Source organism: Aethalodelphis obliquidens, unplaced genomic scaffold, assembly GCF_003676395.1.
Source record: "Aethalodelphis obliquidens isolate GAN/ISIS:26980383/991018 unplaced genomic scaffold, ASM367639v1 scaffold6, whole genome shotgun sequence".
Lineage (NCBI taxonomy): Eukaryota > Metazoa > Chordata > Mammalia > Artiodactyla > Delphinidae > Aethalodelphis > Aethalodelphis obliquidens.
In genome coordinates this window covers 9,444,043-9,471,823 of record NW_020837950.1, presented here as the reverse complement: position 1 = coordinate 9,471,823, position 27,781 = coordinate 9,444,043, and the positions used below count along the sequence as shown (strand labels likewise).

At 37.3% G+C, this 27,781-nt stretch overlaps 1 long non-coding RNA gene across 4 annotated transcripts in view; it reads left to right on the top strand.

Annotated features, from left to right (window-relative positions):
• Window positions 1-27,781, top strand: part of LOC113618827 (uncharacterized) — a 95,249-nt gene that overhangs the window by 20,147 nt on the left and 47,321 nt on the right. For 3 of the 4 annotated variants that reach the window (XR_003432139.1, XR_003432136.1, XR_003432137.1), the window contains exon 3: window positions 6,266-6,352. This is a non-coding gene — a long non-coding RNA (uncharacterized LOC113618827). Of the gene's footprint in view, window positions 1-3,690; window positions 3,793-6,265; window positions 6,353-27,781 lie in introns of all 4 variants that reach the window. The other variant, XR_003432138.1, reaches the window with a different exon arrangement.

Sequence of the window (27,781 nt, the reverse complement as noted above, 5' to 3'; positions counted from 1 at the left end):
GCAATTTTTTGGAAGAGTTTGAGAAGGATGGGTGTTAGCTCTTCTCTAAATGTTTGATAGAATTCACCTGTGAAGCCGTCTGGTCCTGGACTTCTTGTTTGTTGGAAGATTTTTAATCATAGTTTCAATTTCATTACTTGTGATTGATCTGTTCATATTTTCTATTTCTTCCTCGTTCAGTCTTGGAAGGTTATACCTTTCTGTGAATTTGTCCATTTCTTCCAGGTTGTCCATTTTATTGGCATAGAGTTGCTTGTAGTAGTCTCTTAGGATGCTTTGTATTTCTGTGGTGTCTGTTGTAACTTCTTTTGTATCTCCGTTGGATACAGTTTTCTTTAGGTATCTAAAATATCTAAAGTCGCTGCATTGTTTTATTAATAATATGCATATTTTGGCTTGTTAAAAATCATTTCTTAGTAAATGATTACACTTACAAATATAAATTTAGTTGAATCATTGCCTCTATTGAATATCCAGTGATCAAGCATTGTCAATTTCAAAAGGTCTTTATATCAAAGCAGTCTTTCTCCTACTCCCTCTTAGAAATAAGTCATGAAAATGAAAGGGCATGCAATATATTTTTATCTAATATGAAATTAACATTAACACTAGGAAATTATTTTAAATATTTTACAGAGAGTCTTGTTGAGATCCAGATCAAAGCACCTTTATGGCTGCCTTAGAATGTAATGTGCCAGTACCAAGCATCAGCTTTATTTTCTTTTGGATCTGTATAGATATTATTTCTAGGTGTTTGAATGTTTTCTTATGTAAGATTACTTAGAATACATCCCAATGATTAGACCATAATGAAAGACAGTTTACATAGCTGAGTATTATCATCTTTCAATGGTAGGCAGTATAAATGGGAATAGAATAACAAAAGCAAACAAAAATGACAGAAGCAACAACTAAAATTTTTTTTAAATCTTAAAAATTACATTTACCAAGGCAAGGATTATTCTTCATAATTTTATCTGGAAATGGGTACAATATTGGTAGGTAGGAATGTGTAGTAGATTATTGTGTTTAATATTACTTTGTATAAAAATATTGGCATTCGTGTTCATAGGACCACTGTGGTTTTTATTTTTATGAAGACCCAGTAGCAAGCACATTTGTAACATGAAAGAGTTGGATACGATTCCGTTTACATAAACGCAACCTCATACACAGAGCTCATTAGTTTATCCTCAACTGATATATAAATTATTGAACCAGTCTTGATTTGCCAGCTAAGTGGAATATGACATCTCACAGCAATATTTATTAATTTCTATGAGGACTTTATTTCTGCCCTGCTTCTGAAAGATACAAAGAGGAAATTGCAGCTTTTGTGGTTTCTTAAGGAATGAATACAATCTAAATGACCCTAAATTTCAGAGCAGGAGTTGAACTTTAGGATTTCTTTTGTTGGCTTACCTCCAGCTGCCTTATAAGAAGAACATGATTTTTGGTTCATATTTATATTTTCAGATGTTGACTCATCCCCTTCACTGATTTTGTCTTTTTATTTAAGAAAATATCCTTCATGAATGATTGAATTGTTAGACTCATGCATCCATTTGCTCTGTCTCCTGATATTACAAAGACTTTTTTCAGAAAATGACATTACAAGATTCCTGGCAGATGATTGGATTGGCAAATAATTCAGGCAGATGTGAAAATAATATCAATGACAAATAAGAAAAATTCAATACATATAACAGTACCAAGCATTCATGAGGATGTGGGGGAAGATGAAACCACATACATGTTGGTTGGAGTGTAAATTGGTTTGCTGACTTTGGAGAGCAATTTGTGAGTACTTTGTAGAGGTGAATTTGCACCTGGTGTCCATCCTACTATTTTATTACTTCTTTACCCTAGAAAACCCCAGGCATTTGTGCACAGGGAGAGTCTTTGAGCAGGTTTGTAACAAGGGAAATAATCCGTTTAACAGTGAATAAATGTATAAACCATTGTTTATTCAAATAATTACTATGCAAAGATTTGTAATGAATGTTCCAGATCTACAAGAGTAAGTATGGTTTATTTCAAAAATGCAATGCTGAATAAAAAAGAGTAAGTTGCAAATTATACTTTAAGTATAATTCATTTATGTAGAATTTAAAAATAGTACTATTTATGGATGCTACATATGTAATGAAGTAGAAGAATGTCATGAATCTAATACACATCAGCATTAGGATAGTGGTTACTGCTGGGGAGGAAGATGGCAGATTGAGGGTAGAGATGTAGGTGTAACATTTCATTTTTTAGAAAAGAAAGTGAGAGAATTGAAGTAAAGAAAGCAAAATATTAGTGTATGCTTAATCTTGGTATTTTAGCATTGTTACACTTACAGATACCTGTCACATTGTATTTTGTACTCATATTTTTAAATGGTTTTATAGTTAAGGAAAAAAAAAGTCCTAATTACTGGTTGTGAAGGGCTGAGTTCAACCAGGTGAATGTCAACTTCATGGGGTAAAATCACCCCATGAAGTAGGGAATTGAAGAGGTTTTCTCCTAAGCTGGCCCAAGGGAGTAACAAGAGGAATTAATTTATCAAGGAATGAACTTTGAAAATAGACCAGGACATATTGCTGTTCTCATGGGAACTTAATCTCTTTCAAATAGTCTTCTTTAAAGAAACCTTAAGAAGTTAACTTCTCCAATGCTCATATTTTCTCAGTAATAAAAAATAATGATAATAATATTGCATAAAATTTAATAAGCACTTATATTCAGATTCTGCTGATGATTTATACATTTGTCTCATCTAATCCTCACAATGTCTCTATGAAGCAGGTATTATTATAAACCACACTTAAAGATGGGCCAAGTACTTTCCCTACTCACATGGCAGAGCTAGTACATTGCAATAGCAAGATTAACCATTAGAGGCCTTTACAAGAACAACAGATTAATAAGTAAATCAGTGAAACATGAAAGGTAATGGGGATGGTCCTTTCAACATCCCTCTGCTTTCATTTTATAGTAGACTGCCCCACTGAGTTGCTACCAAAAAAGTTTGATAATTAATTTAAGAAAGATTAAGTTTATGTACTAACAGACACTGTACCATCCCTTTTGAATATAACATTTAACAGAGTTTCTTTTTGTTTTAGTGCTAGGAACTTAAAAGCTAGTGAGTGTGAATATGTGAATATTCAAAATATTTTTTAAACTTATATAAACATAAGTTTGTATTAATGGTCATCTGTCTGAATAGAAAAGATACTGCTACTTCTGAATTTCCTTCCACCTCAAAAAATTCTGTTTGTGTAGTTAGATGGATTAGATATTAATTCTACTTCTGAGAAATAATAATCTTTTTATTAAGAAATAGAAATTGCTCATTTGAGCATTAAAAGATTTTAAAATTGAGAAATTGTGTAGGTAGAGTTTTGATATAATAAAATCGAAGCAGAAAAATTACCTAAAATATACTTTAAGTGTATTTTTTCCTCTCAAGTAGGAGAAAACTGATGAGGATGGGGTGGGATTTTGTACTGGACCAAAAAAGCTAAGTTTCTGAAGTTATTTGGGAGGAGGCTTAAGTTTTATTTTAGAAGTAATTATAGTTAAATTTATTGAGCCATTCAATGCTCCAATAAGTAATTACTATTTTCCATGCACTGGACTGTGCCTTTTTACGAGTAGGATCTCACGCAGTCCTGACAACGTTGTGTACTCATTTTGCAGATGAGAAAACTGAGGCTGTGAGAGGGGAAGTAAAGGGCTCAAGGTCACGCAACTTGAGGATAGCAGAGTCATGACTCAACCTAGAGTAGGATTCAGATCCAGGTAGGCAACTCTGCTTTTGTGCCTCTTTCAGTTTGTGAAGGTGTCCCAGCGTGAAAACCTCTATAGCTGGTTGGGGGAAGAGCAGGTGAATCTGAGCTCTGAAACCTGCAACCCTTTGTGTGTGTGTGTGTGTGTGTGTGTGTGTGTGTGTGTGTGTGTGTGTGGCTGAGCACTTTTTGCTTCTTTATGAGAAACAGTCATAATTAAGGGCAGTAGTTTAAGGACACCTCAATAAGAGAGTTGGGATGGGATAGAGTTTAATGGAAAAAAATGTTCTGCTTGGAAAACATGCTAGGGAACTATGAATGGTTTTTTCTCCTTTTCATCCATAAAAAGATTAGTAGTGTAGTACTCTGAATTACTTTTCAGGCAGAGAAACTATAAAACACTGTGAAATACAGAAGCAGGATTCAGAATGTTGCATTTTGTTTTTTATTACAAAAGAAATACATGCACGTGGTAGAAGATTAGAAAATTCTGATAATAAGAAAAGAAAAAAATTTACAAAATCTGTAACTATCGTTGAGTGATAAACACCACCATTACCTTGGTGTGCATAACTCTATGTATGTTCTTTAAAAATCAAATCATGTTGTGGAACCTGTTTTGTTACCTGATTATAGCTTTTTTAAAGGTTAAAGGCATTTATTTTTGTACTTTAGGGCATAAATGGAACTACAGAAATGTCGATACAGTAAGTGTATATCCATGAGATTTTGGACTACCTTTCCATAAATCTTACTTGAATGCAGTGTTATTTTCTTCTGTTTTTTATTCAAGGTGGTGTATCACAATTATGATGTAGTTCTTTTTTTTCTAAAGATTTTCTCTTTTTTTTTTGATGTGGACCATTTTTTAAAGTCTTTATTGAATTTGTTACAATATTGCTTCTGTTTTTTTATGGTTTGGTTTTTTGGCCGCGAGGCATGTGGGATCTTAGAACCTGCACCCCATGCATTGGAAGGTGAAGTCGTAACCACTGGACCACCAGGGAAGTTCCTATGATGTAGTTCTTGATGCTAGCTACTGGGTGACTGTCAGGACTTTCATGAAATGAACTGTGAAATTGACAAACCTATATGTCAATTATGATTCTTCCAGAATGGAAGACTAATCCAGGGCCAAAATTAAAACAGAGATAATCATAATTTTTGAAAGGTAGAAGAGATCCTACAGAGTGAGTATATATGTTACACACAAGGGAAGAGAGAAAATATTCCGAAACAGTGTCCAGGGCCATACAACTGGTTATTGGTGAGAGATTGCAACTGAAATCCAGCTGTTCTGACTTCTAGTCCATTGCTTTTTCATCTATTGCACGTTTCCAACCTCCAGACTCCTAGCCCTACATAAAGAGAGGGCTCCTGGGAACCTCTCCACTGTTAAGAAATTCCACGAAGCAGAGTAATTGTCCCTATTAACTCTTTAAGTCCTGTCTATCATGGAAAGAACAGAATGACCATTCCTGTTAGGAATCTTAGGATTTAGGACAGCCATTGGAAAGATTTTTTAATTTATTTTTAAAGTCCTATGCAATATAAGGCATGGTGGGAGTTTAAGGTGGAGGGATAAATGTGGGGCAGAAGCTGGCCAGAAAATAGCCAAAGATTTAACTTCACCAATAGGAATGTTTTTCTTTTTTGTCCTCCCTCTGTCAGTTGTCATCATCCTCTTCATCATCACTATGATTTTTTTAAAAAAATCTAACATATCTCATACTTAGTATAGTCAGACACTGAATTCGGTGTTTTCATATGCATTATCTCATTTAATCTTATGAATCAAACTTATTCCCATCGTACAGATAAGCAAACCGAGGCTCAAGTGACCTTAAGTAATTTGGTCAAGGGCTTCCTAGCTGGTAATCAAGCTAGGATTCTAACTTAAGTCTTTGGGTCTCCAGAACCCATGCTCTTTACAGTCTATTACACTATTCCTCTTATAAGCATCCGTGAGGGGTTGAGGTTCAAAAACCCAAGTCAGATTGCAGAGTAATCTTGAACTTGATATGGACAGTGGCATGAAAAGGAGGTCTGAGTTGGGACACATGAGGTCTATGGCAGTGAGCTTTCTAGTTCACACAGTCCAATACTAGAAATTTGATTTCTCTGTCTATCCTTGAGGTCATGCTGGGAGTGGGGGTGTGAGAAGGATCCAACATGATCAGGCTGAAGGTCACAGCTATACTGTTTTTCTAGTAGGAAACATAGATGAAAATTAGGAATCAGGGCAGACATCCAGCTGGGTAGAATGGCTCTGAGATTTATGACAGATGCTCATGAAGGTACCACGGGGACACAGTTCACTCTGAACACCCGACACACAGGCATTGATGTAGCAGACCAATTCCAGAAGAAATATGTGTAGTTTTTACATATGACACCTGTTTCCAAAAAAGAAACTGTAGTGGAACTAAGTGCAGCTTACGTGTTATGCTCAGTTCTTGGCTAATGAGACACTTATGTGTGTTCAGGCTCAAGACACAGATGGGAATGGTGAGGATCTCCAGCTAAAGAAAAAAATGCAAGTGACCATGGGATGGTGAAGGAGCCTACTCAAGGTAATAGATGTCACCCTGGGAGGCAGAGGGACAGATTTCTCTCTCTATTGCTGCTGGTAAGGGGTGCACATTTTTCAATTTGAATATCTATAGCGGTAATTCTCAAAGTGTGGTCCCCAGACCAACAGCACCAGAATCACATGGGAACTTATTGGAAATGCACACTCTCAGGCTCCATCCCAAACCTAATTAATTAGACACTCTGGGGGTGGTGACAAACCTTCCAGGTGACTGGGATGCAACTGAAGTCTGAGACCTACTGACCTGCAGCATTACAGCATTTATTTATCAAAGCAACCATATGAGTTATGTATTGTCATCTTTGTTTTGCAGAAGGGAAATCCAAGAAATGTCAAGTTAATGTTAAGTATCATGCCCAAGATTACACAACTAGTAGATAGTAAAATTGAGATTAAACTTCACTGTTATATGGCTGTAGTTATGTATGCTTCCAGATATTTTTAACTTAACTGAATTTAAACTTTTAGTTAATGTGTTTGGATATTTTCTTCAGAGGTGATTACCATATCATGTATATCATATGTCATATCATGACATGTCATATATTATGCCATATATCATATATAATATTATACTATATATTTATCTTGCCTCTAACATAGCATTTAAATGATATAATAGGAGCCACCTTCTACATGGAATTATCTTGAAGAGCTTCCATATTAACCACCTTTCCCTCCTTTTCCCTTTAGCTCTTTTTTTTCCACAATTTATTTTGAATTTCAATGCTATGAAAGTTGAGAATAGTCCAATAAGCAACACTATATTATTTAGAATTACCAGTTAACATCTTGCCACGTATGCTTTCTCTTTCTCTTTCTGTGTGTATATAATCATGTGTATCAAACACACATATGTTTTCCTGAATTATTAGAAATAAGTTGCAGGTGTTATAACAGTTCACCTTTAAATAACTTAACGTGTATCTCCAAGGACAGGAACTTTCTCTTATATAACTGCAATACTACTAGACAGCAAATAAGTTTAACATTTGTTCAGTAATATAATCAAATATTTGGTCCATATTCAAATTTCTCCAGTTACTAAAGAAATATTGCATATGTTTTTTTAAATTCAAAATGCAACATAAATCATGCAATGCATTTTGCTGTCATGTCTTTTATTTATTTATTTATCTTTAATTTATTATTTTTTTTCTGAAGTGAAAAAATAAATTGTAGTTTATTACAAAAGAATTTACATTAAAATTAAGGGCTTCCTACAACTACTGATCTAGATGTTTGTATAACATCTGAGATATTTTTATTCAAGTATTTATTTTTTTTTGAATTTTATTTTATTTTTTTATACAGCAGGTTCTTATTTGTTATCCATTTTATACATATTAGTGTATATAAGTCAATCCCAATCCCATGTCTTTTTCACCTTGTTTATCTAGAGCCATCCCTCTGTCTTTTTGTTTGCTTTCATGCCATTGACATTTCTGGAGTGTGGGTTAGTTATTTAGAAAAACGTCCCACTTCCCACTTGTGTACTTCCTGTTGCATCCCATTAGGTAGCACATGATGCCTGTTTGTGCCATTCTTGATGAACAGCTTGGTTATTTAGTTAGGTGATGTCTGCTATAGCTCTGCAACATAAGGTACCCCTTCCTCTTGTAAATCAAAAGTGGTGTATGTGGGATGATACTTCGAGATCATAGGATGTATTATCCTGCTTTTTTAACAACTTTTCACTGAATGGTATTAACATCCCTTTGGATCCTTGTCTGAATATCACAGATATCACACGGGGTTGCAAAATGGTGATTTTTTGAATTCTATTACTTCTACATTTATTTTCTGGCATTTTTCTAGAAGAAAGAACCCTGTCCTCCATCATTTTCCCCTTTTCCTCTCTTATTTTTTTATGTACTAGGTATTACGTATATATGTATGCATGTGTTATCACTATCTACTTTGATTACATTTTCTTAAGAATGTCATTTAATTTCATGTTTTAGGTTAGTAAATCTATTATCTTTTGAAGAGAAATACATCATAATTTTTGATGAATGATGCTAACTATATGGTCACTGGACTTATACCTAGATAGAAAAAATAGAAAAAAGATTAGATGACTTGTGTATCAAATGGGAGGGTTCAGCCCTTTACTCTTCTAGTTTTTATTACTCATTAGGACTTCTTTGATGTACTTTGGGCAGAATGGAGGAGGGATGGCCAGAAAGAATCTTTTAGATTTGATTTTTTTTCAAATTCCTGTAATTATACTCTACTTTTAAGAGAAATCTGCTTTGAATTTGGTTTGTAGACTTGATCTATGGTGGATTTTTACATCTCTGTGAGTTCAATAGTCTTCTAGAAGTATTTTATATACATGTGAATATGACATATTCACATGTATATAAATGAATATGAAAATGAATATAGTTCCCTGTGGTATACAGTAGGACCTTGTTTTTCATCCATTCTAAATATAATAGTTGGCATATGCTAACCCCAATCTCCCACTTCATCCCTCCCCCACCCTCCTCCCCCTTGGCAACCACAAGTCTGTTCTCTATGTTTGTGAGTCTGTTTCTCTTTCATAGACCTTAAAAGAGGCATTAATTGCTATTTTTTTCTCATTCTATTGTTAACTCTTCTTAATGTGGCTGATTCTCACTGTTACTTCATAATTTTTTCCTGAGAGTTTTTGAAAACTGTTCCCTTTGGAAGGAAGCAAGGCAAGACACCAGTAAACTAGTCTCTTTTGTTATCAGACTTTAATGTCTTAATAATTAAGCAATTTTAATATAAATTTATATTGCAATTATTGTTCTGCTTGAGTGATTGTTGATATGTTTAGCAATTTAATATTGCACTGAAGTTAATTGTCTTTATATCACTTATGGAGGAATCTGAGAAATGATGGTGATGATTCATTGAAAATAGTCATTCCCTTCTGATACTTTTGGGAACATAGAACAATGTTATGGTTTTGATGTTTGTAACATTTAAGCTTGACAGGAGGCCCAAAGTAAGAGTGGCTTAAAGAAGGTAGGGATCTATTTCTCTTTCTCATAAACAGGAAAAAGAAGTAGGCAATCTATTACTAATAAGGAGACTCCACAGTCATGAGGGACTCAGGCTCCTTCTATCAGGTCCCTCTGCTATCTTTTTTTTTTTTTTTTGTGGGTATTCCTATTTAAAAAAAAAATTTTTTATTGAAATATAGTTGATTTACAATGTTGCGTTAGTTTCCACCAACAGTGTAGAAGTGATCTTTTTTCTCCATACCCTCACCAGCATTTATTATTTGTAGACTTTTTGATTTGGCCATTCTGACTGGTATTAGGTGATACCTCATTGTACTTTTGATTTGCATTTCTCCTATAGTTAGAAATGTTGTCCCTCTGCTATCTTAACACATAGCTTCCAATGGAAGGTCCAATATGGCTGCTCCAGATAAAAAGCTCATATGTGCTCTCAACCAGCATGAAAGAGGAAGGGTGCACCCCTCCCTTTAAAGAAGAATGCTTCCTGGAGTTCGCACACTCCTCTTCTGCTTATATCTTATTGGCCAGAATCTAGTCACATGGCCATGTCTAGCTATAAGAGAGACTGTGAAATGTAGATTTTATTCTGGGCAACCCTGTTCTGAGCTAAAAATGGGTGGTTATGTTACTAAAGAAGTAGGGGAAGTTGCATATTGGGGCAAATTAGCAATCTCTGTCATAACCTTGTAATAATTTGGGCTTTATTTGTCAATATTTTCCAGGGGCAATTGTCAACTTGTCCACTTTTTTAACAGTTGACAAATTCTCCTTGAGAACTTTATCTGTTTTCTGGAATAGTTCAATGCATTTTTCAGTAGTTCAATGACGTTATTTTAAAGCATAAGAAAAGGAGACTCTGGTCTCTCTTAAATGGTAAAGGAGAATGGCAGGGGGCACATGGATCTATGTGCTATTTCTCATCCATCTGCTCTGACACACAGATGTACCCAAACCTCCACAGGTCTGTTGCCAAAGTTTGATCAATGAGCAAAACATTAATTTCTGTAGCTGATTGTGCATATAGTTATACAGTGTTGTCACTTAGAACATTGAATGTATACAGCATGTATATGGCAGGTATACCTGCATTAGATGAGTCAAGGGCATTATGAGGGGGTCTTTGTTGGGAATCCAGGCTCTATCTGTGGATTGGCTATCATCAACATAGGGCTTCCATCGTCCACCATTACTCCCAAATTCCAGCAAGTAGGAATGGGAGGAGAGGAAGAGAGGAACACACTCCTTCCCTTTCCGGGCAGTGTCTAGAATTTGCACACATTATGCGTGTGGATCTTTTTTCTTTTTATTGAACCATCTCTTACACTCACACTTTTATACTGATTACATCTAAGATGATTATATCTAAATCAGTCCCTTAGACTTTTACATTATTTGCTATTTTTTCATGATTATAAACATCAGTATATACATTTTGAAATATGTAAATCTTTAAATGTGTTTAAAGATAAGCATTTAAATGTTTAACAATATAAATTATTGTCTGCATTTTGAATGGTATCAGAATTGGGACAAGCACAAATTTGATAAATATTGTCAGTTTTCTTTTTAAAAAATTAAAACAGCACTCTCATCAGCTATATTTGAGAGGGTCTGTTTATTGCAAACTTACTAGTGTTTTGTTTTCTCATACAGTTTTTAAAAATATATAAAGTTTCTTCATTCTAAGTGAGGTGAACATTTATTGTCTATCTGTAACTTTTTCTCTCTTCCTTTCTTATTAAGGAATCTTATTAGATATTTATATATAAATAATACTAATTTTTCTTCTCTTATATTTGTTACTTATAAATTTCCATATATTATGTCCTTTTAATTTAGCTAATGTTTCTCATTGAAGGAGAGAAATATAAAGTGCTCACAAAGTCAAATTTATTAAGTATAAATGATGTGACTTTTTCCATTGTTTTTAAGTATACAAGATATTTCTCATCCTGAGATCCAGAGATTGCAGAAATATATACCTTCATTATCTTCTATTTTAATTTTTCTGTAATTTAACTTGGTTTATGATATGAGGTAAGTCTCTAATCCATATATTTTTTCCAAATAGCCAACTGTGAATCCCTGCTATTTATTAGGTAATCTTTTTCATTTGCATCAATTTGTAGTGTATCATTCTATAAATACACCAACAAAAAATAATATGTATTTTCAACCTGTCTATTCTGTCTTATAGGTGCCAGAAATGTTTTTGTAGCAGAATATTGGTATGTGATGAGAAATTTTGTCGTAGGGAGTGTTTTTTATGTCCTTACAGCACAGTTATTACCATTTTGAGCCTAGAGACAAATAAAAGCATTTCCTTTTTTTTTTTTATAATGTGAATTTAGAAAGTGCTTTTCCACATGAATGTCCTGTGGGCACATCAAACTCACTGTGTCCAAAAGAATGCCATTATTTGTGGCCCCATTACAACTCTCCTCTTCTAATGTTTCCTAGTGCGGCTAATGGCATAGCTTTCATCCAGTCTCCCTAGCCACAAACCTCAGCATCATTTCTGACTTTTCCCTCTGCATTTCACCCTACATAGAGCTATTCCCTAGTATTTTCTAACTCTATCCTGAAATACTACTGGAATCAGTTCTTTCCCTTTGGTTATCACTGCCTCTGCTCTCAGGGCCGTGCCATCTCTGCTGGACAGCTTCAGGTTCTCGCCTCCAGCCTGTCCACCTTCAGCATAGGTACCAGTTATCTCTCTAAATTACAGATCCAAGCACATTACTTCTTCTGCTCTTAATCCTTGAGTGGCTTCACACTGTCTTGAAAATAGACTTCAAACTCATTAACATGATATTCAAAGCCTAACAAAGGGTGGCTCTTCATCTTACTTTCCTTTTTCAACTCCCTTCATTCCTGGCCACCCATGAACCCTGTGTTCCCGTCACCTTTTACTTTCAAATATTTCAGCATTCTTTTCCCTTGGGCTGTTTTGCCCGTAACTGCCTTTCTCACTTTGTTTTCACAATCCACACTCTTAAGTCTCAGATCAAATATCATTGGCTCTGGAAAGCTCTCTTTATTCAGTCAAACTTAATTGCCCTGTACTCTGTGTTCCTATTGAATTTGTGTACACATTTATCATAGTCCAGATTATTTTCTAAATTGTTTAAGATGCAGTATATCTGGTGAGACTCTATACATTTTAAGGGGACCAAAGTGGCCATCTGTCTTTGTAGACACAGAATATGTAGCAGATTTTCTTAGTTTGGCGTGATGGGCTTGTGACTGCAAACTAAATGAGATAAAATTTTGAAAGCCAAAGCACAAAGTATCACTGCAGCCTCTGCAGAGATCTGACCCAGCAAGGATGACTTAGCAGCCAAAGGCAAGGACCCATATTCAATAGTGACACCAGATGGTAGCAACAGAAGTGATGAAAATTGTAAACTGAGGCTCACAGTGCCCTGATCAAACTCTCTAATTTTGTCTTGTGGATTTCAAATGGTCCTCTTTGAACTGAATAAGCAACTCTGCCCCCAGATTTCTGCTGGAGAAAGAGCTTAGATAATTCAGGCATGGGGCAACTGGATTATTAAAAGTGTGACCATATTTGTACTGCAAGCTGGTTAGGCAGGTTATCCAGGTTACACTTGGTTGTGTCTCCTCGACCACCCTGTACATATCTGCAAAGTGGGGCCCTTGTGGAATAATCTTTATATCTCCCTGCTGATGAGAACCGTGATTTGAACATTGTAAATATTTGAATTGAATTGCTTCTGCCCTATGTTTATTTTAATATTTATAACGACAGTCATAAAACAAGTAACGTTTTAAAGTTTTTTGTCAAAAATATTTTGCATTTGTAAATATTCCTGTAGAAGGTATGGGCTGCCTGGGAGCGCTGCCTGTGCTCTTTGGGATCTCAAGCTGCAGTTACTACTGTAGTAAATTCAGTTAACTACTGCAGCATAATGTCATTAGCATTAATATAAAACCCCGAGAGACAGAGTATCATTACATTAAAAAAAACTATTTTGTCTACTTAGGTTGGCACTGGAGAAGATTGCCCCACAAAAGCAGTTCGCAGTTCTCTGGTTGCCAAGTTTTGCAAATTTGCTTGGCCTTGCTCTCTTATATAGAAATTGGTTACCGTCCATTGCAGTTTAAAATATCATTTTTCTTGTTTAGAGAAGAGGTTTCTAAGTGCACCCTACTACTGGAGAATGTTTATGCTGACATCCTATAATTTAGAATATGTAGCTGTGCTCCCAGGGACTTGTGCTGGCTCAGCCTTTCCCCTCAACTCTTCAAAGAGACTTTTGTACCAGATCCACATGGTTTCTATTGTTAGTTCCCTTTCCCTATTACTGTTGTCTGTTTATGTGAAAGGAGGGTCAGTGAATTGCTTGAGCTTTCATTTTCATGCCCTGTATGAAACCATGTGCTCTATATTCTAATGGGAAATACACATAGGGTGTAGTCCTGTAGCTGAAATTTACAAGAAGTTTTGTTAAAGAAAATACAGAGGTATTTTGTAAGGAAAGTAGTGTTGATCTGTCTACATTATCTATGTATATATGTAAGTATGTACATTTACATCTATCTATCTATCAATCATCTGTTAACTGTCTACTGGTGTGTTAGTAAATAAGCTGGTAAATAGACTCTCCAGGAAAAAAGAAAGCTCTAGTTTGTAACATTTGCACATTTCCATGGAACAAATACTCCCACCATGGCTCATTTTAAGCTATCAATATGACATCGTTGAATACAGAGCTGGGAAGTGATACACAGAAACCTTTATATAGTATTTTTACCATACAGTTACAACAAATGTAAATAACTTTAAAAGCATAGATAAATGCAAAATATAGTAAAAGAAGTAGGAAGTAGTCAGTTCTGAGTATTTATTATATTTGGTTTTATTCAGATTTACAAATTTTGATAATATATTTTATTATTTTTTTTGTTTTATTTTTTAAAATTTTTATTGGAGTATAGTTGATTTACAGTGTTGTGTTAGATTATCTTCATTTTAAATGCCGTTTGTTTACTGTAAGTTCATGTAATTTAGTTTTTTCACAAGGCTCTCTTTAAGAACTGCTTGCAGAATTCCTGAAAATATAGCAACTGGCTCTTGCAAGCTGGTATAAAGTGGCCCCAACACAATACTGTGTTAATCTATTTCTATCCCCTTCTTCCTTTTTCTAAGAAGGGTAGGCCCCTGTGGCTGGGAGATCTTTGTTGAACTTCGTGGTGGGGGGTTAGGTAAACAGGTCTGGAGGAAGAAGCAGAAGTAAATTGCAGAGTGTAATAAAGGATGGAAGCTTTTGTGTATGGCGTGGGTAGGTGCTAGAATTATGGGGGATCAGAGGAAAGGTTTACATTTATTTCTGTGATAATTATCTTTCAAGTTGTCAGAGTAGAATGATTGAAGTCTTCAGGAATGTGTCCGTTATACAGCATAACACACTGTAGTTTGCCATGGGGTATTTGATGCAAGTCCCTTTTTCCATTTCTTATATGAAATACTTAGTAAAACCTACATTGCTTAGTAATGTCTTTCTTGGGAATGGATTCTTCTTGGAGAGGGAAGTAATATAGAGTTCTATATCAAAGTTGAAGTGGGGCAAAAGCTGAGACTGCTTTCTGGGTTACAAGAGATATTTGAAAATGGTGTATCTAAGACTGAAAATTAAATCACATTAGCTGAAGTACAGAATCATTTGTTAAAATCTAAAATATAAGCAGCATAGCATGGTGCTTCAGAGTACAGATTTTATAGCCTAACTTTTGGAGTTTGATTATAGATTCTACCACTTATTATCTGTGTGACTTTGGGCAAGTTATGTAATACCTCTGTGTTTTGGTTCTCTTGGCTCTAAAACAGGAATTTTAATAATAGACGTTGTATTGGTTTGAGGATTAAATGAGTTATACGTAAAGCACTTAGAATAGTTCCTGGCACACTGTAAATTATAGGATTAGCTATTATTTATAATTGGTCTAGGGACTTAGGAATATGATTAATTAGGATATAATATATATGAATATTATGTATGCTGGGTTTCTGAGGGGTCCCAGTAAGGACCCTCTTCCCTGTTTGAGTTCTGAACTAATTGAGGTATAGGAAACAAAAGTGATAACCATGGAGGAATCCATGGAATTACCCTTATTACTGATAATGCTGGTAAAGCACACTGTACTTGCATCTGTAAAAGAGTGGGCTTCCTAATCCAGAAACTTAAAATTAGGCAGACTTGCCCAGCCATTGGCAGCCCTAGAACTCTGCAAGCATCCTCTTTGGGGCCAGACCCTTTCACCATGTGGCTGAGGGCAGAGCAGAGCACACTGCCTGGGGGTATGCTGACTTCCAGAGGAAAGGGGAAGGGAAGAGACTGGGCTCTGTGTGCCTGACTTCTACTTCCACACTCATCAGTCAAATGATTTTACTCTTTTATCAGTGGCTCCATGGTCACATGGCAGAGAGAAGCCAGGATTATTCCATAACTGGAGCTCCTTCCCCTCTATATCAATGTTCAACCAGTAACACAGAAACTACTTCTGGTGTTTTATTTTTTTTACTTCCGGTGTTTTTAATAGAGCACATTTAATTTGGTTATTCAGGCCACAAAGGGGTTGAGAGACTCAGCTGGGGATGGTGAGATAACTCAGGAATTTATAGCAGCAGGAAGACATTGCCTATCTTCACCAAAGGGAGGAGGTGCTGTTTGGCAGAGACCAGGGGCTGGAGTTACCCCCAAAGAAGCTGGAACCCTGGTGGGTCTGTCCAGGAGGAGCTGGAACCACAGAGGTACTGCCTGAGGTGGAGAGACAGTGGGAGAAATACCCTGGTCTCTCCTTTCCCAGCCTCCCATCCGTCTCCAGCACCTGGGAAACACAGCCTGCAGCGGTGAGCCCCACTGCTATATAGAGCAGAGAGGGGAAGGGAACGGAATAGATCCGGGGACAAGCGGGGACTGGCATGTGCGCATGCGCACACACACGCACACCCCTTCTATTTCGTGCTACTTTGCTTTTGGACTCTTTGGACTGTGTACATCAAAATACTCATTCAGAAGGTATGTTTTTTGACATTACTTAAAAACACTGTCTATGGAAGTCAATTGAAGAAAGCTGAAAATCAGTATGCAATTTGGCCCTAAATTCTCAAAATTCTGGTGAACCTCCTCTGCAATATTCGTAGGTGATGCACTTCCCGACTACTCCCTGATAATGTCAGATTATTGCCTAAATTCTTTATTGTTTGTGGTCCTTTTAAAGATAGGCTCAGATAATATCCTATACTCTACTCGTAGTCCGACTTGATACAAGTGGAACAACGCCAGCGCTCCACCTCTTCACCTCCTCTGCATCAGCTAATGGGCACGGTCCAGCCTTGCTGCCTCCATGAAGTCTTCATGCACTGTGGCCCTCATGGAGAGGCATTGCTGAACCTATTACACTTATTTTCGGTATTTGCCTTGTGCAATTTTGTGTTTATTTGTTGTAACCTCTGTATCATTCTCCTTAAGAATTGGCTTGTCATAAAAGCCTGTCATGGACTCCCCATGGAGCTAGCTGCTTAAAGCCAAATTGTGTGCATCTAGTTTAAAAGTCCATCATTATGCTGTTGCTGAACAAAGTTTTCTTGAAAGCAGTTCATTTTCAGACTATTTAGTACTCATAGGCCATTTCTGAAGATTTTGAACCAAAACAATGAAAGAAATGGAAGCCTTGGATTGCATTTACTCTCCAGAGAATTGTGAGGACTCTGGAACAGAGCTGTCCACTGTCAAGGTCTGGTATGACAGTCAGTCTATAGTAGAGAGGTTAAGAGCCAGAAGGCCCGGGATTAGATCCTGATGTAAAAAAGATGAGCAAATGACAGGACCACTATATGCCTTGATTTCTTATGTGGAAAGTGGGGCTAAAAACAGTACCTTCCTCATTATTGTATTCTATGAGATTACCCATGCTTATTACTTGCCTCACTGCCTAGGGCTCAGTGTTAGTTATTATAATTCAGTATGCCTGTTGTTTTTTGAAGTTCGTTTTTAGGTAAAATTCTCCGAAATATAAAAGGTTGAGGTCCTACTTTCTGGAGAACAATATAGCTCATATGCTTAACTGCAGAACTGCATCAGGGAGCAGAGAAACTGAGCAGCTGCCTGGGGCATCAAACCCTAAGGGATGGTAAAACATCACTGTAATTGTAGCAAGAGGAGGAGAGAGAGAAGTGTGAAGACTGGAGTTCCTTTAGTGGGGCTATGGCATTTTAATGGAAGGGGTGCCTGAATAAGGCCCTGAGTTAGAAGAGTGGGAAAACCCCAAGGGCTATGTTTACATACTGATAGGTAGCTCCTCCGTCACCTTCTCAGGAAGAGGCCCAGGTTAACTGCAGGGATTTCACTTTGCTGACGCAACTTTGGGCCAGTTTAGAGCAGCAGTGAAAAGACTGAGAGAGCCCTTAGATGGTCTTTCTCCCTAGATGGTCCTCCCTCCAGCGCCACTAAGCTCCAGAATTCCTCAAAAAATAGTATCAAACAATAGTTTCCCAGAATGGGGCACCGATATATTAGCTCATTTGGTGTATGTGTGTAACACCATGGATTATTTCAGTGGGGGAACGTGTAAATCAGTCAAGGACCAAGGGCTTTGAACGGGGTCCATATAAAGAATTGCTAACAAGGTATAAAAGTTGTTAACTAGGTAACAGAAAGGGCCACAAGAGAATTCTGAGGTGTTCGGGAGGTAGCAATTGCAGGAAGCAGCTAAGGCTGAGGGGACAAAGGACAGAGGCTGGAGTTACTAAAATTCAGAGTGTTTGAAGACACAACCTGGAGAGCTGAAACTCAGACCTCTGAGGAAGCGTTGCTGCTAAGCTGGTTCTGATATTCCTGAGCTTGGAGGGGGGCCTGAGGAAGCGGTGCTGCCTGGCTGAAGAGTCTCAGGGATGGGGTGAGAGTCTCGGGACGGGGTGGGATTTGATCAAGCTGGCCCTTCAAGTGTTGGGAAAAAATGCCAACTGGGCTCAGCTGCTACTTCAAGAAAGAACTGCCCTCAGGGTGAAGAAACACTAGGGTGATGCTCACAGGAATAGGAGGCAGGTAGGAAAGAGCGAGCCTCTTCTTCCTCCTCCAGCCTTGCTGCCTCCCTCTGGTTTCCCTCTTGGCGGGGCCCAGTCCAGGTGGCAGAGCAGGGTATAAGGAAGGGAAGGTTTGGAGCCCAGAGAGAGTTACTTCATAACTGGGGCAGAAATACTGTGAAACACAGAACAAGCCACTTAGTAGATATTGGTGACTGGGTCTTGGGCAAATACTTTACAGGGTATCTACTCCATGCTCCTGGGAGTACAGAACTGAATAGGACCTGTCTCTGCCCTAAGAAAGGAGGGAAGGAGGCTGATTTATAGGATAAATGATGGTGTAATGTGAAACAGTTATGATCATGGGAGCATAGAGATGGGAGTCAACTGAATAGGTAGTGAACCTGGTCATCTTTTCTTCGTTAACTAGATGCTATTTAGGTAGCTTAATTATATGAAAATAGAAAAGCAGCATCCATTACTGGTGCCATTTTAAAGGTAATCAGTAAAGATCGTGTGGCACAATTTTGAGTATTTCCTTATAAACGTTTCCTCCAACTTAATCTCCTCCAATTTGTCAAACCAGTACAATTTACTAGTGTTTATTTATTCATTTTAATTTCAAAGTATTCTGATGTTGTCAAATTTAAGGTATTTCTTCATTCAAGGAAATAACTATACGTTAATTTTGTTGAGTGTTACCTTTTAGTATTCTACTAAAACAGGATATTTCATAATTCTTGAGTCATCTTGGTACAGGTAATGTTCTTGTGATATTTTATAAAGGTATTCCAATTTACTTGCATTTATTAACTTAGCTACAAATATTTGCTTTGTATTTCACTAGATTCTGGGGAAACATAGATTGAATAAGATGGGCTGTGGCAGACTCTTGGTTGCTAACACGTGAACCATTCTGCCACCACTTCCTTGCCTACAGAGCCCAGATTTTGTCTAGGTGTTGGGGATTATAAATCCAGTCCGGGGCAAATCATGGTTGGTTTAAGACAATTTTACTAATCCTGTTCCCCTTTGCTAATGGTTGAGGTTGGGGTTTGTGACCAATTCTGACCAATCCATTTTAAGGTAAATTCCGCTGCGGGCTTCTGGGAAATATTTCCTTCCCTGGTCAAATGTCTTATTGGACATTTTTGTTTGAAGACATGATATTTGGGGTCATGGCAGTTATCTGAAAACCCTAAGAAAACAGCTCCAAAAATCACAGAAATTCCAACTGGAGTCCAGTCATTGTTGACCCACTGAATTAATCACCCTGGACCAACCTAATTTTCTACTTATCTTTATTTGAGATAAGAATACCCTTATTGTTTAAGCCATTTTTAGTGGGGTTCTGTTTTAGATGAAACCAAAGTAACCTAAAATAATATACATGGTCGCTATCTGACACAAAGTTTTACATTTTTAAAGGGTTCTAAAAAAAGTAGTGTTTTGTTGCACATATATCATTATAAGTTGCCAAGTGGAGGTCTCAGGGAGTAGATACCATGTAAAACTACCAATAGGGTATCTTGCTCAATAAGGGACCCTCTCTCCTTTTTCATGATATAATTTTTTTTTTCTTTTAATTCTCAAGTGGATGAGATTTTGACCTGAAAATCCACCCAGAACTCTCCACACCCCTCCCCCATCCCTGCCTCCCTGAAGCTGTAATTCCATGTTGAGTTTTATTTTTATGAAGCCATCTATTTTATTTTATTTATTTAGCTATTCCCAAGCAAAAAAAACACACCAAAACCAAAAACACAACAACCAAACAAAAAAAAAACCAAAATAAACAAACCAAAACTCCCTCAAACCCAGGTGCTTGTTACATTGTTCTTAAACCAAACAAAGCTGTTAACAGGGTGAAGAGTCAGTATACAAAGTATTCATGAAAATTATATGAAGCCACTCTAAAAATATCATTAGGGCAAATCCATTTGTGATTCATATTCTTGACAACAAATAACTGATGAAACTCATTGATTGACTCTTCATCCCATGGTGGTAGCTCTTAGGGACCGCCCCGCCCCCGTCTTTTTTAAAGGGAGTCATCCCCATGGCCATGCAATAGACTGGGGAGCCTTCTCGTTCCTATAGGGTGTTCTTGGCCCTGCTCTGCCTACCTCCTTTTCCTTCTATTAGAGATCTCTTAGATAAGGTATGTCTGGACTTCCTTGGAACCACCAACTTGCTCCTGAAAGTAAGAATTTTTAGGAAAGTGCAGACAGGTAATTTATGGCTTGCCATTCACTAGGCATTTTTTATGAGTACAGACATCCAGTGTTGGGGTGATGTTTGGAAGGGCATCCCTGGAGGCAGAGAGCAGGGTTGTGACAGCATTTATGTGGTTACCGTTTCTTGCTGTCAGAGAGGATGCTCCCTGGGTGTATCTGATCTGAAACTAACCCCACAATAAACTATTTGATTTTGTCATTTGCTCAGTATCTCTGGCCCACTACTGTAAACTCTTCTAAATAAATTAACCCTAAAAAACAAATTGACGAATGATGTGACTAGAAAATTTACGAAAGAAGACATACAAATAAAAAGTGAGGAAAGTGTTTAACCTAACTAAAAAATAAATTAAAATAAATATAGGGAAATATTATTTTCTGTTTATCAAAGTTACAAAGATTTAAAAGTAGTAATACTCAGCTGGTGAGAGTTGGTGATACAGTCTCAAGTACTGCTTGAATATCAACATATACATCTTTAGGAAGAATTTTAGCAATGCATACTAAATTTTCAAAAATATTCTTACATTTCAAATTAGCTGTTCCAATCCTAAGCTGTTTTATTCCATTTTTGTTGATCCTAAAGAAACAATTTTTAATGTAGAAAAATCTACATATAAAGCTGTTGATTACAGCATTATTTGTCAATATGTACAGTTATAATCAACCTAATTATTCAACTTTAGGGGAGGCGTAAATATATTTTGGTACATCTGCAAATATGAAAATTATGCAATATAAAAATCATGGTGATACTACAATTTTGTATTCAGTATTAAAGGCTATTGTTATAATGTTAACAAAAAATCAAAATCGTGTATACTTTATATTATAGCTTTACTATGAAAAATCCTATAAAATTGGAGAAAATATGACAAAGATTTTAGCAATGATTTCCTTTGAATATGAATGATTAGTATTTTTTCCTATGTATTTTTCTATATTCTATAAATTTTCTACCATAAGTATATATTACTTTCATAATCAGGAAGGAAATAAACAGTTTAAGAAAAAGTTTAACACTTCTCTTATAAGAACTGCTTCCCTCTGTTCTCTAAAGAAGATTTTCCAACTGCTTTTACTTTTAACCTTTAAAAAAATCATACTGTATAGCACAGGGAACTACATTCAATATCCTGTGATAAACCATAATAGAAAAGAATATGAAGAAGAATGTATGATATGTGTAACTGAATCACTTTGCTGTTCAGCAGAAATTAACATAACATTATAAATCAACTATGCTTCAATAAAATAAATTTTAAAAAAAGAAAACATCAAGCTACTACATTGTAAAGCTTTTTTAGGTCTCTAGGTTTGAAAGGTACAGTGAAAAACAAAGGAATTTGCTGCAGTTTTGTTCTTTTTCCAATTGTCATGACAATGCATTTATAACGGGCAATTTTCTATTCTCTGGAAAACTAAGTATATCACATTAAAAACAGATTTCTATCTGGTGTCTTAGAACATTTCCTGTTGTTCAAACAATGATGTTGTATCGGCAGTCTTTTCAATATGTCTTTCCTTTTTACAGTTTGATTTTCCTGTTTTTTGTAAAATCTGCACTTCTGTTGAAGACTAGGTAGATACAGCACGCCTGCTGGCTGTGGAGCAGTTGATGAAGGAGTAGGGAATGGGTAGAATGAAAGCTATCAATAGCGGGCATGTGAGAGCACACTCTTGGCCTCTTTGTGCCTTTTGAGGATTGCGTGGGTGCCTTAGGGCCATGTCTCTGAGCAATTACAAGCTAATGGTGTGTGTCATCCCATGTATACATTAAGGAAATGTTATTTAGTCCTCTGGTCCCCTTTCCAGTTTGTATGTATATATAAAATCTTTAAATTTTATTTATTTCTGATTTTTAAAATGATACATTCTCATTTAAACACTGGGGACATATATACTAGATTCCTATTGCTGCTGTAACAAATTACCGTAAACTTAGTGGCTTAGTACAAACTTACTACCTTAAATTCTGGAGATTTGAGGTTCAAAATGAGCCTCACCGGGCTAAAATCCAGGAAATGGAAGGGCTGCGTTCCTTTCTGGAGGTTCTTGGGCAGAATCCATTTTCTTGCCTTTCCTGGTTTCTGTAGGCTGCCTGGACTCCTTTGTTCATTGTCCCCTGCCACTTTCCCCACCAGCAATGGCCAGTTGAGTCTTTCTCAAATGGCATCGAAACCACAGAAATGTGTCTCAGGGGGCTCCAAGGAGCCCTGGTTCTGTATGTCTAAGTGCAGAAAGAATTCAGTGAGAGGCAAAGTGATAGAAAAGAAACGATTTACTAGAATAGGATGCTTGTGAGGTTTACAAGTGGGTGGGCAAGAGGGTGCTGCCCTGTGAACTTGGTGAGCTACAGTTTTATAATCAAAGGCAAAGTGGGGAGGGGGAGAAGATCACCTTCTTCCTTATTCTTGAGCAGATGTCAAGCTTCCATCATCAGTTCCTCCTCCTTGTTGGGTAGGGGAGTTTTCTTGTCCCTACATGGTCAAACTGGGACTGTCATAGCGCAATGGAAATGAGCAAAAAGGCGGTAACATATGCTAAAAATGGTAAATCATCTCAGGTTTCAGTGTAATGTCACCTTTTCCTTATATTTTTATTTTTAGTGTGCACAGAAGAGCATGTCCTAGGGATCATTAACTTACTGACCTCACTGGGCAGGATGCGGATCCCATTTCACCACTGTTTTATTATTTTGGGGCATGTTTCATGCTTCTGTTGCATGGTTTTGTTGGTAGGCAGGCCTGCTTTCTTGAGTGATCATTAACTTACAGGGGTCTCCCATACTTTTTTCTTTACTTATGATCCCTTAGTGGGATTAACTATTTAATCGCTTACTTGGTCCCTTTACTCTGTCCCTATCAGCATCACACTGGCTCTGAGTCTTCAGCTTCCCCCTTCCACATTTAAGGAGTCTTGTGTTATTGAGTCCACTGATAATTCAGGAGAATCTCCTTACTTAATGTCAAATACAAGCCACCTTAATTCTATCTGCAACCTTAATTCTTTTTTTGTCATGTAACCTAACATATCCATGGATTCCAGCATTTCAGACACAGACATCTTTCAGTTGGGGGGTAGGGGGCATTATGCTACCTTCCACAGAAGAGTTCCAGAAATGTAAAGATATGTAAATAAAATCCTTAACTCACGTCACCAAAGGTAACTACTGTTAACATCTGGGAAAATGTTTCATTTTATGATTTCGTGAAATCATGACCTAATTGATTTAAATACATAATGGGGACTTGAAATATTTTTTGAGTAGATAATATATATTCTCATAATTGGAATATATAAAAGTATTCACTAAAAAGTCTCTGTCTCCCTACCAAAGGTAATGACTTTTAGTAGTTTCCCGTGTGTTCTTGTAGGTTTTTAATGTAAATATATGTACACTAACATCATTGTTCCTTGTTTCATATCTGGTCCTTACCTTATCCTAGAGTTGGAGTGGACATAGGGATAATAGTAATAACTAATATTTATTGAATATTTACTATGTGCCAGACATTGTAACAAGTGTAATACATTTAATCTTTGCAACCTTAAGTGTAGGTTCTACTATTATTTTTATTTTTAAGATGCAGAGCCTAAGACATAGAGAAGTTAAGTCATTTACCCATGGTCACTTACCTGGTAAATTAAAAGCTGGGGTTTGAGCCCAGATAGTCTGACTTTAGAGCCCTCATGCTTAATTCCTATTCTCTATTCCCTATCCTATATGATGAGTACATTACTTGCTAATTTAAAGAGTTGGTGAAAATTTTTGTGATCTCTAAAAATCCCTTCCATAAAAGTGACCACATTCATATGCCTGCTTCAAAATGTCATGTGTTTCTGAGGAGGTGTGTCTGACACTCTTGGTTGGCTGCCCAAGAACTATACCCAACAGCCATTCCCAATGGCTTTCTCCCTTACTGGTGCCCCCAGTAGAGCTGACAAAGCAGGAACTTGCTCTCAAAACCTCTATGGAGCAAGGACTAGCTATATGGCTCAGTTCTAGCCAGAGAGACTGGGAAAATTTTCTGAGAGACTTCCGAGAAATATTTCATTCCTGGTGACATGACAAAGGCAAGTCAGGAAACTTCTCTCTCATTCCTCCGTCCACTCCTTTGCCCCACTTGGGACATGACCACATGGAAATATGATATTCAGAGCTAAGGCAGACCTCTTGCAGCCATTCAGGGGAGATTAAGAGAATTTCAGAGATTTTGACATAACCCCTGATGTTCTGGATTTACCAAACTTGGCACCAGCTCTCTGCAGACTTCTAGTTAAGCCAAACAGTAAGGAGTATTATATTTCAAGCCCCTGTTAGTCAGATTTTTCTATTACTTGCAGCCAGACACAGCCTAACTAATATGGAACTCAGTAGTGCTGCTCAAGAGAAAACATCCGGAGTGTACAGTAAAATCACTGCCCTACCTTTTAAGAGGGATATGGACAAATTTGTAATAAAACAGGAAAGCAGCCTACATGGAAGGGGTTTTGAGACCTTGTTGTAGGAACTGGGTGGAATTATCCTGGAAAGGATGTCAAAGAAGGGGATATAAGTGTCGTGTGCTTGAAGGGCTTTCTGGTAAATTGAAGATGTGGCTGCAGATTCTTCCCATCCCTGTGCGTGTCACCTTGCAAAGTGGCGTTTCTCTTCTTCTTTTTAGTAGAAGTAGTGGTGATGTTTTTTTCTCTGTTCCTTGAATCTCCGCTTGGCCATGTGTATTCGTTTCCTAGGGCTGCCATAACAAACTACCACAAACTGGGTGGCTTAAAATAACAGAAACTTTTTCTCTCATGGTTTTGGAGGCTAGAAGTCTGAAATCAAGGTGTTGGCAGGGCCATGCTCTCTCTGAAGGCTCCAGGGCAGAATCTGTTCCATGCCTTTCTCTTAGCTTCTGATGTTGATGGTAATCCTTGGTCCCGTTCGGTCATCACACAGCATTCTCCCTGTGTGTTTCTATGTTTCTTCTTATGAAGATACAAGTCCTGTTGGTCAGAGCCCCACCCTATTCCAGTGTGACCTCACTTTAACTTAATTACAACCGCAGTAATCCTGTTTCCGAATAAGTTCACGTTATGAGGTTCAGGGAAGGACATGAACTTAGCTCTCTAGCCCAGTACACTCATGTGATTTGCTTTGGCCAGAAGGATATTAGCAAACATTGTGCATCAGAGGCTGAAAAAGTATTGCTCTTTGGAACCCTGAGATAATGATGTGAAGAAGCCCAGAGTGGCTACTAAAGGATGAAATACCATGTGGAGCAAAGACAAACTGTCCCAGCTGAGGTCGCCTCTAGAACCAAGAGCCTGACAACTGCCAGACATGTGAATCAGGCCACTCTAGACCATCCAGCCACATCTGAGCCAGCCAGTGGAAGAATTACTCAGATGAGAGATAATAAATATTTGTTGTTCAGGATGTTGGAGATGATTGGTTATCCAGAAAAAGCTAACTAATATGGGTTGTAATGTGATAAGGAGATTTAATTTGATTGTGGATATTCTAGAGAGCAGAACAGCCTTGAGATTCTTGCCAACGTGTTTTTTTTTTTTTCTTTTTTTTTTTTTTTTTTTTAATTTTGGCCTCACTGTGCAGCTTGCAGAATCTTAGTTCCCTGACCAGGTATTGAAACTGGGCCCACGGCAGTGAAAGCGCTGAGCGCTAACCATTGGACAGCCAGGGAATTCCCGCTTGCCGACTTTGAAATGCTGTGGTCTTAGGATTGGTTTTCTGACCAGCACCTGAAAGTAATAGAAAGGCAGATTTTATTGAATGAAAGTAAGGACTTTCTAATAACTGGATCTGTCAAACAATGTAGCTGGCTGCCACCTGAGGGGAGTGTTATAAAAAGTTGATATTGTTTGGGAGACTGTATTAAAACCTCTAATATCCATTTCAAATCTAAGACTTTAAGGAAAAATAGTTTGGATTTTAGAGTTTTAGAAATGGGAAAATAATCATTGATGATTTAGTATTCTTTTTTTTTTTTTGCGGTGTGCGGGCCTCTCACTGTTGTGGCCTCTCCCGTTGCGGAGCACAGGCTCCGGACGCGCAGGCTCAGCGGCCATGGCTCACGGGCCCAGCCACTCCGCGGCATGTGGGATCTTCCCGGAGCGGGACACGAACCCGTGTCCCCTGCATCGGCAGGCGGACTCGCAACCACTGCGCCACCAGGGAAGCCCGATTTAGTATTCTTTTAATGCATTGTTCATGCCAGAAATTATGGAAAGGCCAGAAATTACTCAGCATACTCTGTAAAATTCCCAGTGTCTACTGGCATGATTGCACATATTCCTTCTAAATTGAATCTTGGGCTAAGAGTTGGAAGGGAGCCTTTGACTTTGGGTTTCTATACTGCCATCCCCATTTCATTTTGTCTCTTGTAGTCCCCAGGGCTAGAAACACTTTGGTTTCCTGCCAGCTGGTGCATCAGTATAGAAGTAACCTGGCATTGGGCCAGGACTGAAAGTGGTGGACTAAAGCCAGAGATAGAGCCACAAGGCAACCCTCTAGAATGATGTCATGTATCTCCTGACATAACACCAAAAGGAGGATAATGAAAATAGCCAGAGAGAAATGAACAAGCTGCTAGTAAGATGCTTTGGATGGCTTCTAAGAAACACAGGTATAGGGGATAGAACATTCTTGGGATGTTGTACATTGAGTATAGTTATGCTAGATAAAACAGAAAGAGGATATAATTCATAAATGTGCTAGTCCTGTTTTATCAGCCAATATTAGACCCTTGTCAGGCTTTAGCTATAGTAAGATTTTCTGTGCTATCTCAGGAAAGTAAAAAACTTCTTTAAGCTTCTTTCTTGGAGGAATTGGTCTTAAATGATTTCTAAACTTTTGTATAAGAGTAAAATTCTATTACTGCCTAGAGGCATTACTCTCAGATATTAAAGTGAGGGCTCAAAAATTCATTTATATTTCATTTAGAATGTTGAAATTATAATTCATTGAATGCTTCCTGAATGCCTGGCACTGAGAAAAGAAGTTTGCATCTCTTATCATTTGTATTTATCACAATGACCATATTATACAAATGAAAAATCTAAGGCTTAGAAATGTCACAAAATTAGTAAATAGATTTCTGTGCTTCAGTTTTCTCATCTTT